Source organism: Aquarana catesbeiana, linkage group LG07, assembly GCF_042186555.1.
Source record: "Aquarana catesbeiana isolate 2022-GZ linkage group LG07, ASM4218655v1, whole genome shotgun sequence".
In the NCBI taxonomy this organism is placed as follows: Eukaryota; Metazoa; Chordata; class Amphibia; order Anura; family Ranidae; genus Aquarana; species Aquarana catesbeiana.
Window position 1 is genome coordinate 108,164,972 of NC_133330.1, and position 12,273 is coordinate 108,177,244.

The following is a 12,273-nucleotide window of genomic DNA, read 5'->3' on the forward strand; positions in this document are numbered from 1 at the left end:
AAAGTGGCCGTCCTGGCTTGCCCTCCCTGAGTGCCCGTGATGTCCGGTTACGCTACCTGGAGTTCTTTGCGGGTAGGGGGGCTATCAATATGCCAGACAATCTGTGAAGCCTTTTTATAATAATAAAAAAAAAAATTCTTTGTGGACATTTACTGCTTGTGTTTGTTTTAGCTGACCCTGACAGAAATGTTTTGAGTGCAGAAAATGGTGTGATTGTGTAACCTTATACAAAGCACTGTTGGCTGTTATTTACTAAATGCAAAAACACATTTCACTACAAGTGCACTTGCAACTGCACTGAAACTGCACTTGTAGTGCAAAGTGGATTTGCCCTTAGGAAATAACCCCCATTTTCTCAGAAAACAACAATTACATCACCCCAAAAGTGTTGTAGCGTTGAGACAATAATCCACACATTCTTGATTAACAATCTTTTTAATACCTGCGCAATCACATGTGCATTTACCAAAGGTTTTTCAAACAAACCAACATGTTTGTTGTATAAAATTTTTGTGGTGGCATTATCCAAAATCAAAATGTCCATTTTATAGAAAACAGGCCTGTGTAAAACCAACAAGAAAGACACAAATCTTGAACTTACAAACGTCACATTTGGTCGAATTTGAAGGCAATATCAGACATGAGTATTTAGGAACTGTGTTTGATATTGCATTCAGATGGGGGGAAATCACCCCTGGAAAAGCCAAATTTGGAAGATGCACACAAATTTCCCAATGTCAACATGTGCGACCTGCCATCACGGGGGATCAAGGGACGTGTTTTGGGGGAGAAACCCCTTCCTCACCGCTACTTTATTATTGAGGAAGAGGTTGCACCCCCAAAACGCCTCCATTGATCTCCCGTGATGGCAGATAGCACATGTTGGCACACTGTGTGCATCCTCCAAATTTGGCTTTGTCAAAAATCACAAAAAGATTTAGCACATTGTAGCACACAAAAGAAGAAATTGATTTGGAGGGGTTTTAAACTCGCCCCAAAACATCAATGATGTTTTTATATTTTGGAATAACATCATTGATGTTTTGCTTGATGATTTCCAATTGTAAATTACACCCCATGATCTCCCCGGTCAGGATCTGGACACTTTCGGATGTGAAAGGATCTGGATCCACAACATCACGATCACCTAAAAAGAGAGGAACCCCAAAATAAATTTGGTTAAAAAAAAATGCCGCCATCCATCTCTTATCTGAGCCTGTGGTTGCAGACACTCACCTGTTGTGGTGACTAGTTCCACCACGTCTTCATCCTCCTGCTCAGCTTGTGTTGGGGGGATTTCCCCTTCTTCCAGAGGGGGGGGGGCTCTGGTCTCCTCGGATGAGGGGTGTCCTCCAAGTCTTTTCTCCCCTATGTAAAACAAAAAATGGTATACTTAGCACACAGATATTTAATGTCAGAACTATAAAGATGAAACATTGCTTGGAAGTGGGGTACAATTGTCAATTTTAGCCGAGTTCCAAGATGTAGCTTTTTCAGTGTCCTTTGTCAAGCTGCAATACTTTACTTGTTTTGTACAAGCTTCACCGATGGAGACCCCCCTATAGTATACACTAGAGCACCTGTGTGGGGCCCCCTAATAAAAATGGTGTTCTGGGGTCCCACACTAGTGCTCCAGTGTCCAGATGTGTAAACAGCTGCTCAGTGTCCTCTCCTTACATAGAATCTAGTTTGCATTTCATTCTAGTAACAAAGCCATCTACACAACCCAATTCTTTGAAGACAAGTATAGGGCGTCAAAATGGTGGCCAAATGCATATGGGCTAAACAATGGTATTTTATAGTTGGAACGAAAAATGTTTGATCCGAATGAATAATGTGCTCATTAACATGAAAGTTGCCATTTTAAACTGTACAACGCCGATCGTGATAACGAAGGTAAGATCTAAACTTGCGCCTATACTGCTTCGAAATGGAAGCCTATATTGTAACAAGATTAGGGGAGTTTTGCCTGACATTAGGGTTTGTCTTGTGTTGTGTCTTGCAGAGAAAATGGATGGGTTCAATGACCACAATTTCCTGCCCCTGTTCATAGACAAATACAGGGAGCTGCCCTGTCTGTGGCAAGTGAGACACCCCCACTATAATCACAAACAGAAGAGGCAGGCAGCGCTGGAGAAACTGCTGGAGTTTATTTATTATTATTATTATTATTATTTAAAAGCCAAAATTGGTGGCCTGAGGAGCACTTATCTTAGGGAGCGCAAGAAGGTCACAGATTCCCAGAGGTCCGGAGCAGCAGCAGATGACGTTTATGTCCCCAGACTGTGGTACTATGAGAGACTGCGATTTCTGTCAGACCACACTGAAGTCAGGGAATCCCTCTCCACTCTTCCTTCCACTCTTCCTTCCACCCCAGCTGAGGCTTTCGATGTCCAACCTGGGCCTTCCAGCCAGGAAGAAGTGGAGGAGCCCAGCTGGAGTCAGGTATAGCATTGTTCTACTGATTTCTGGTCAATAAAGAAATGATCTTGACTAGATGTTATTATTGATCACTAATTGCTGATTGAAAAAAGTGTTTTACATATCAATAGACAGTAGTGGGCACCCAAAATTGGGACAAGAATGAAAACTGCTGGGCTCAGAGGGATAGTCTGTTATATTTGTTAACATTCAATTTGCAGCAGTCAGGGAGGTGAAAATTGTGTGTGATTGCTGAAGAAAAAACTAAAACTATGTCCCTTTTTCATACAAAGGAAGACCTCAGCCAGGAGGAGGTTGTGGAATGTGGCAGTCAGGAGGAGGCGGGGATTAGTGGCAGCCAGGAGGAGGCGGGGATTAGTGGCAGCCAGGAGGAGGCGGGGATTAGTGGCAGCCAAGAGAAGCCTGGGACCAGTCGCAGCCTGACTGAGTCTCAGGTCCCTCCCCTCCGCCTGCCATATAAACGAGCCAGGAAGGCCACTCTGAGTCATGTGCAGGATTCGGCGTTCGGGCTAATTCAGGAGGCTTCGGCGTCCCTCCGAGCCTTACCAACTCCTGAAGAGGCCTTTGCCTGCATGGCTGCCACCAAATTGCAGGGCATGCAGGAGGGTCAACGCAAGCTCTGTGAGGACCTGCTTTATAAAGTCCTACGTAAGGGGGTGAGTGGGGAACTAACACCCAAGACCGACGTGGTTGAGTTGGACCATCCTCCTCCTCCTCCTGCTGCCACAATTCCAACACCACAGCCACCGCGTGGAAGGAGGCGTGGAAAGAAGACCAAAGAGTGATGGCCCTGGGTTCAGTCTGGTCTGACAGAAGATGCAGTCTCTCGTATGAACACAGCCTGGGGACACAGATGTCATCTGCTGCTGTTCATGATCTCTGGGACTTCTGGACCAGACTGCACTCCCTTAGATAAGGACTCCTCAGGCCACCAATTTTGCTTAAAAATAGTTGATGTCTGCCCTGGGGGTACAAGGCTTCACCCACTTCTGCAGTTTCTCCAGCGTTGCCTCCCTCTTTGTTTAGTTGTGAGCCGTTAATAAAATTTTTTCTGTAAATTATACTCTCCTGTGTGTGTTTTCATCCAAAAAGGACAGTTTGTTGGTGAGGATTCAGGTACATTTCTAAAGTACAATGTGAAATTAACAAGAGACAACAACACCAAAAAATCTCCTACAGATTAAATAGAACAACACAAAAAACACACACAAACATTTTCGGGAGTACAAATCCAAATCGCAAAAAAAATAAAAATAAAATACAGACACAAAGAAAGAATCTACATTAAAGCCAAAAAATATATAAAAAATATACAAAAATATGTTGTCAGATGTGAGAAATCAAAATATATTGAGGGAATCACGATAAATAGTAACAAAATAAGTTTGTGAGAAGTGTGTGTGAATATGAGCAACAAAACAACTTAATTCTTGTCACATTATAAAGGAGAAGAGAGTGCGCTGTATTAAACCATTTTTTACATTGCAGTGTGATGAAAGTGCTGTATCCATTGCGAACGCTAAGTTTACCAGAACGAGCTGTTCCGTCTTGGAATTTCTTCTGAGCATGCGTGGCACTTTGTGCGTCGGAACAGGCCACACACGGTCGGAATTGACGCGATCGGATTTTGTTGTCGGAAAATTTTATCTCCTGCTCTCCAACTTTGTGTGTCGGAAAATCCGATGGAAAATGTCCGATGGAGCCCACACACGGTCGGAATTTCCGACAACACGCTCCGATCGGACATTTTCCATCGGAAAATCCGACCGTGTGTATGGGGCATAACACTGAGTTTGACAATGCCATGATGGAGGCTGGTGTTGTCAGATTACAGGCCTAAAAGGAGGTAGAGTGTTGTCTGGAGTCTGCTGCGCTCAGCCACAGCATAGATGGGAGTGGCCAGGCCACCAGCATACCACAGGTACTGCCTCTACTCAGGGGGAGGTACCTGTCCAGCATTCTCCAGGATGATGGAGTCTTATTATCAGAGACAGATGTGCAGGAAGAAAAAGTGGCCTGGGGGTTTTTGGGAAGGTAGTGTCTGAGTGTCGGCAACTTGCAGGTCATTAGTGCATCATTAATGCTTGTTGCTCTCTGAGTATCAGGTGTTCCATAGGCCCTGGTAAGGCTGCAATGAGTGGAGGTTCACTCTGTGGTGGACTGATTGGATCCTCAGTTGTGGAGAGTGCTCAAAAAGTTGTTGTCAGTTGAAAGGGGTCCCTGTCCAAGAACGCAAACAGGTCTGGAAGATCCATTGGGCTCATTAGCAGGAAGGACATCCCAGCACTCCAAGGTCTATTCAGAAGGGCCTGTATGTGTGATCTTTTCTATAGGTTGGCCCTTGAAAGATCAGACACCTAAGTTGTTAGGCACAATAATACACTGATTGTTGTATTTTGCATGATGTTTTATAAAATTATATGCATTTATTGCACATTATCTGTTTCATTGTTGTTATGAATTTTATTGAACACCTATATTTGATGCAATTTATACGATATAGCACTGCACTATTTTTTTTATGTTAAATGCCAAGAGTGCAAGTAGCCTTATATTCACAAAATCTTTTATGGGAACAGAAGCTGTTCTAAAGCCAGCAAAAGCCTGTCAACACAGGATGTAAAGCTGCAGACTTCTTTTTGGTAAAATGTAGCAAGCACTTGTAATTTGGGAAACCTGGAGACATTTGTAGATCAATTTTAAGTGCCGGTTCACACTTGTGCGATGTGGGAACCCTGGGAATCCACTGCAGGTTCTTGCATCGCACCCGGCTCGCACAGCAGTTCACACTGCCATATGCAAACTGCTGGGAATACACTGTTAATGACACCACCATTTCAGCTTGCATATCGCACTGCAAACTGACAGTTCGGACATGAATCGGATCGCATGGGTTCGGACCAAAAAAAGGATCCTGTGCGAGTTGGACCGAATGTGATGCGTTATCAGCCATACTATCTGTATGGCTGATATTGAATCGCACGGACATCGCATGTGATTTGCCCTGCAGTGCGGTGCAAATCACATGCGATCTCACAGAGCGCGCTGGTTTAAACCAGCACTAAGTGTAACTTTATTTTTGCTGAACAAAAGCAATCACCTCTAGATGATCTATGCACATTGCAAGGATTTTAACAAACTTTGCAGCATAGTCCTACCTTTTTCTATTCTGAACAAAAAGCTGTTTGTTTCACTTTATCCTTTCAAGACTGATTTCTGAATGGAGTGGGTATCTGGTGCACTTTCAGTGTTCTAATTAGGAAAGTGACAGGTATGCATCTCTATGGAAGTATTTAACCCAATGAAGCATCTCATCAAAAATAAAATTCTTATCGCAGAGGATGCCTAAAAATGTACTTGCATCTTAGGGCTCGTATACACCAGATGCATTTGAAAAGTACAAACAGAACTTTTGCAGAATGAATGCATATGCAAGAAAGTTTAATGTATTTTAATAAACCTAGCTTACCCCATTGTGATGCTTTCATATGTGTCTAAAAAAAGGACAGAATGCTGTATTTTTGTATACATAAACATAACAGAACATGTGTAAATACATGTGAATGCACCACAAATGAATGTAAATGAAACCCAGTAAAAAAAATATTTCAATTAATACCTATAAATGCACTGTAAACACATCTCAAAACGCATTACAAATGCATGTAGAACTGCACACTGAACACAGGGATTGTGGTATAAATGAGCATTTGGAGAGGACATCTCAGGAAGTGAGCTAATCATGCAAGCAGGAAATTACATTTCTAGGAGAGTTCTGTACACCAACTGTCTACAGAATGCAACCAGGTTCTCATATTGTTTTTTTGTTTTTGTTTTTTTGTACAGTTTTAGAAAATTACATTGGCTGCCAAATAAAACAAAAAGGCAATTTTTAATAACATTAAATTAAAAATGGCTTGTGTGGCAATTTTAAATGCTTTATTATTTTTTGTCAAAATTTTCCCCCTTTAAATTTATATTGTTTTATTTTCTCATTTTCACAGAGATCTTTTTGGTCTTTTTTTGTGATCTTTTTGTGCCCTCTTTGAGGAAACACACCTGCGCATATTTATACTTGAAAACAAGATGGCTGAAATTGTTTGTTAAAAGGATCATCCATTCCCCACAATATTAGAGAATAGACAAGAGAGGTACACCAGCAAGGTACCAGACAAAAGTGTACCTATCATGTGGCACGCTCCTCTGGTTAGGCTGCTAGGCTAAATTTAGGTTTTTGGCTCCATCACAACCAGTGGAGCAGTGATCTATTATTTCTGTCTGATTGGGGCTTCCTAAGGTGGGTATTTGATTTCTCCTTTCATCTTCTGGAAGAAGCTTCCAGAATATAGGGCAGGGAGAGTCAAATATCCAGTATATATATTTATCATGCCCCAGCCAATTCCTGAAAGAAGGCATCCAGAAGGTAGCCTTCCCAGAGTGTTCTTCCTCTGCTAGGAAGAATCCAGTTCTTTTGGGGCTGCTGCGCTTGGAGGCAGCTACACTGAGACAAAAATTGCAGTCTGGGCCTCAGCAGGACCTGAGGCTGAGAGCCTAGAGGAGATTGCTTATGGATTTTTGCTGGAGAGCACTGCCCTGAAGTCCTGGTCTGGAGAAGGATCTTTTGTCTACCTCATTGTGGTCCTATCTGTGGAAGCTAAGTGGCAGACAGCTCCTAGGACATTCTGAGTAAGACCTGATTGTTAGACTTTAGAGAGGGTACCTGCTATTATAAGGATTTTTCTGCTAACAAGTTTGTCCTCATATTGATTGCTACTATCAATTTGGAGTATCCTGGCTGAAACCCCCAAACCCCTCTTCTGTTTCAAGTTATTCAGCAATAAATTCTAAAAATGTAATTCCCCAGACTGTGTCTGTATTGTTGGTGTGCATCAGGGATGTGCGGCGAGGTCAGTGGCTGGTGAGGCACTGGCTAGTATCAGAGCCAGATACACACAGGTTACATACGCAGCGATCGTTAGAGCGAGAGCAATAATTCTAGCACTCTGTAACTCTAAACATGTAACCTGTAAAAAAATTAAAAGCGTCACCTATGGAGATTTATAAGTACTAAAATTTGGCGCAATTCCATAACTGTGTGCAATTTTTAAGTGTGACGTGTTAGGTATCTATTTAGTCAGCGTAATATCATCTTTCCCATTATACAAAAAAAAGGCTAATGTTAGTGGGTTTTTTTTAAATTATGACACAGTTTTTTTCAACAAAAAAAACATGTTTAAAAAAAATTGCTGTGCAAATACCGTGAGAAATAAAAAGTTGCAACAACCACCATTTTATTCCCTAGGGTGTCATCTAAAACAATATATATATAATGTTTGGGGGTTCTGAGTAATATACTAGCAAACAAATGATGATTTTTACATGTAGGAGAGAAGTGTCAGAATTGGCCTGGGTGGCAAGGGGTTAATTACCATAAGTAGGTAATATACAAATAATTATTATATATTGTTTTTAAGGTAATTTACTATATTTTCAAAAACTGTACTCAAGCAGGTGGCTTAACAAACAAATTACTGAAGTTTGAAGTTATAACTTCCAACCAGTAATTTCACAGTAAATAAATAAGTAATTAACTATTATGTTATAACCTATAGCATATAAATATATGATTTAGCTTGAATATAACAGTACCATTTTAGCAGGCAGCAGGTTCTCATTCTCCATCTTAACTGTGTGAGAAAAACATGGGATTATGGCAGGAAGGGAGCATTTGTTTTTTAGACACATGCCTCTTCTATGACACTGTAGTGAGAGGCATGCCTCCACTGCAGCATTTTTATTGGACAGCTGGGACCAATGGTACTTTACCATGGGTCTAAGACTCCAAGCTGTTCATTGAGCTCAGTGCCTCTGACAAGAAGTGCCTCTGACAAGAAGTGAGGAGAGGCACTGTGAGTTCAACCTCTCAGTCTGCTGCAGAGTGTGTCAGCTTGTTTTTAAAGTAGCCGCTCTGTATTTAGCTTCTGACAGGTTGCGCAAGGAGCCCCATATCTCTGGAACCATAGGTCATAGGAGCCCAGTGGTGGGGTAGGACTTAGGCTACATACCCCCAATTTTGAGGTCTCTGTGACCCCAGGTCGCTGAGCTACGACCTTCTAAGTTCGATTTTTTTTTTTTAATGTTCATGCCTCACCGGCCTCCACTGACTGCACGTCCCTGGTGTGCATAGATATGTGCTTGTGGATGGCAGTCTATTTAGTATTGTGGGAGAACCTGTGTCATTCTCAGCGGCTCCTCTAGGAGTGAGCAGTACGATCACATTCCCTGTGGAGATCCCAGCTGCAAGGACTGCACTGTCCATAAAACATCAGATAATTTACTCCTTTCCCTTTCACCCGTACCATCCCAGGGGTCCCTTCTTTTCATGATTATTTGTTGCAATGTATTATTGGGATGTGGTGAACCGGATTTAAATTTACTTCTACACTCATATATGGTTAGTCTACCATTTTCCATTTAAGATAATTTGTATAAGTGTCCAAATGCAACACATAGGAGATCACATAGTCACTGCTCTTTGCTGTGAGCAGACTGAGAGCTGAGCGATCATGTGATCGCTCATCTTTGAGTCTTAAAGCCCACATGGGACAGCTGCAGCATCACACTAATGCTGGAGCACATAGGTGAGTGTGTTTGTTTTTTTCAAAGTCTGCATTTCTCCTCTAATTCTTTGGGACAGGAAGTAATTTGGAATATGTCCAAAGTAAGCGCAAATCTCACCTTGACAGCTTGCAATTATTCCCATTTGAAGACATCCACTCTATACTGGTTTTCATAACAAACTTTAATATTTAGATTCACTAATGGTCACCCTGGCCATGTGGTTGAATCTTGCCCACACAAAGAAAGTAATTAAATCCGAACAGAGGTTCTAGTCTTCATCACTCTGTTCAAAATGTAAAAAAGGTTTTGCCTGAAGGTCTACTTTAATAATACCATTTTGATATGACCCAGTTAAACAACTTGATGCTGTGAGAAGACACAAATAAGCTGTATGTTCCCAAAAAAATGTTTTTCAGTGTTGCATCAAACTGTGTCCCAAACTCCACTGCAAGTGTTCCAGGGTAACAACTACAGAAAAGGTTTAGTGGCACTTTCTGAAACTAAAGACAAATCAGTAATGTTTATGGGGGCTGCATCCCTCTAATGCAGGGGCAGATCCAGAGTCTAGTCTCGGGAGGGGCACTGCCAGAACTTTTTTTTTTTTTTTTTTTTGCGGGCAATTTATTGGGGAAATGGCTAGTGTTGTTGCTTCAATCATCCTGGCACCATGGCTGATATGGTGTCAGGATGATTGAAGCGCATTATTTATATTATTACATTGTAATATAAAATGAAATGGTTCAACTCAGTCTGAGTGTGTCACTTGCCACCGTCACCTGCCACCAGATGTAGATTGTCACTTGCCACGTCAACTGACACACGTTGCGGATTGTCACTTGCCTGCCACCAGATGCAGATTGTCACTTGCCACATGTTGCGAATTATCACTTGCCATGTCACCTGCTACATGTTGCGGATTGTCACTTGCCACGTCACCTGCCACACGTTGTGGATTATCACTTGCCACTTCACCTGCCACATGTTGCGGATTGTCACCTGCCACGTCACCTGCCACATGTTGCGTATAGTCTCTTGCCACATCACCTGTCACATGTTGCGGATTGTCACTTACATACATTGCAGATTGTCACTTGCCACGTCACCTGCCTTATGTTGCAGATTGTCACTTGCCACGTCACCTGCCACGTGTTGCTGGTTGTCATATGCCACGTTACCTGCCACACGTTGCGGATTGTCACTTGCCACGTAGCCTGCCACACATTGCGGATTGTCACTTGCCACAAGTTGCAGATTGTCACTTGCCACGTCACCTGCCACACCTTGCGGATTGTCACTTGCCACATCACTTGCCACACCTTGCGGATTGTCACTTGCCTGCTAAGGTGGTGTTTTGCTCGTCTCTTGCTTTGTCCCATGCAGAGTCGGGCAGCAGGGAGATGATGTGATCTCTCTGCTGCCCGCGCTGCCTGCACAGTGAGGGCTGAAGTTACTGCAGGGATGCAGGGCGGACACAGGGCAGTGAGAGATGATATCATTTCTCTGCTCCCCCTTCGCCGGCTCGCTGATTAGCCAGTCACCCGCTCACACACCGAGCTGCTCAGCTGACCGTCCGCTCTCTCAGCCACCCGCCCGTTCACACACCGAGATGCCTGGCCCGCCCGCTCACACACCAAGCCACCCGGCAGCCCTGCCCGCCCGCGGAGCCGCCCACTCTCTCCCCTGCAACTAATTTCTCGGGGGGGCAATTACCCCATTGCCCCCCCTGGATCCGCCCCTGCTCTAATGGTGGCCATACACATAAGGATCAAATCAAACAATTCTTTACTGAATCGGACAATATGATGAAATCTAAAATGTATCAAAGGACATGCTGGGGTCTACTTACTAAAGGCAAAAAGACTGTTCACTTTGCAAGGGAAGATGCACTTTACAAGGGCATGCAGTTAAGTTTCACTTTGCATGGTATATCCAATCATGTCCTAGGAAAAAAAAAAAACAGCACATGATTGGATGTTGGAAGTCAGCAGAGCCTCATCTCATTCATTAAGCTTGGGGGCAAATTCCCTTGCAAAGTACAACTTCTCTTGCAAAGCAAACAGCCTAATTGCCATTATTAAATCAACCCCACTGTGCCATTGGTCGATCTTGAGCAAAACTTAAATAATTAAAATTATTCATAGGAAAATAGGTAGACCGATATGACCATTAAGTACAACGTGTATGTAACATCAGGCAATCTGTGTGGTAGTACGATACAGGATACCTCGCAATTTTAAAGCAAACTAATTCTGAGTGTCTGGGTTAGAAGCGCAATTAATTTGCATAGTAGCTTAAAAAACTGAGACACATTATAGGTTACATTTGGAGAACTAAAAAGCTCTATCGTTAGAAAATATAGCAATGTTTTTTGTTCAGAAGGAAGCTACTCTTTAAAGATTTTTAATTAAAAGCAGCATGTCCTTTGAAAACCAGGGCACTATCAGTAGACACTAATAACAAAAGGGAGGAGAGACTGGTTATATTTTTAGCTCTGTTTCTTTTTACACGAAGGTTTTTATTGTAGGTATCAATAAACATAGGCTGTCCTGTGTATTTATATTTCTCTTACCCTATGTGGCAAATCCTGTGCTTCCTCTTGCTAGTTGGGTTAGCTGTGACATTTAGCACTTGTTTACATGCTACAGCTGGTAAGTTTAACTAGTTTTCCCGCACACAATGGGGCATTGATTGGGTGCTGCATGCCAGCACTCTATCCCCCCCCACCGCCGCCCTCTCTGTGCTCTCTGCCAATCGTCTTTTGCTGTCAACAGGAGAAAGCAGAAAAACCAGAGAAGACAATGAAGGGATTTAGATCACTGGGCGGTGAGGAGAAATGTCAGTGTGGTGGCGCTGCAGCTGTATGACCCTACTATGTGGCCTACCGAAAGGTCAGAGGTCACAGGGTATTAACCCATTCGCTACCACAGAGCATCTTGTAGCAACAGATGGAAATAAGATCAAGCAGCAGAATTAGGCAGATGTATAGATGTCACTTGTCTAAATCATTTTCAGCACCAAAATAACTTAGATGTCAGTGACAAAGGTAATTCATAAAAAAATAATAGCCAAATGCACGTGCAGGTATTTATGTACAGTTAAGGGCTTAATTGCCAAAGCTCTGAACATAAGATATAGAAAATTATAATCTATGTAGATTCATGTTTATATTTTGCAAACGGACATATTCATAAAGCGGAGAATGCAATATTC

General features: G+C 42.6%; 1 long non-coding RNA gene across 2 annotated transcripts; it reads right to left on the bottom strand.

Annotated features, from left to right (window-relative positions):
* Positions 1-439: 439 nt before the first annotated feature.
* Positions 440-11,778, bottom strand: LOC141102456 (uncharacterized). 2 transcript variants are annotated; one of them, XR_012235113.1, is made up of 4 exons: positions 11,633-11,778; positions 10,910-11,003; positions 1,237-1,368; positions 440-1,147 (listed from the first exon to the last, which is right to left on the bottom strand). It is a non-coding gene; the product is annotated as an uncharacterized lncRNA (long non-coding RNA). The 2 variants fall into 2 exon arrangements; XR_012235114.1 differs by lacking the exon at positions 10,910-11,003.
* Between the last annotated feature and the right edge of the window lie 495 nt (positions 11,779-12,273).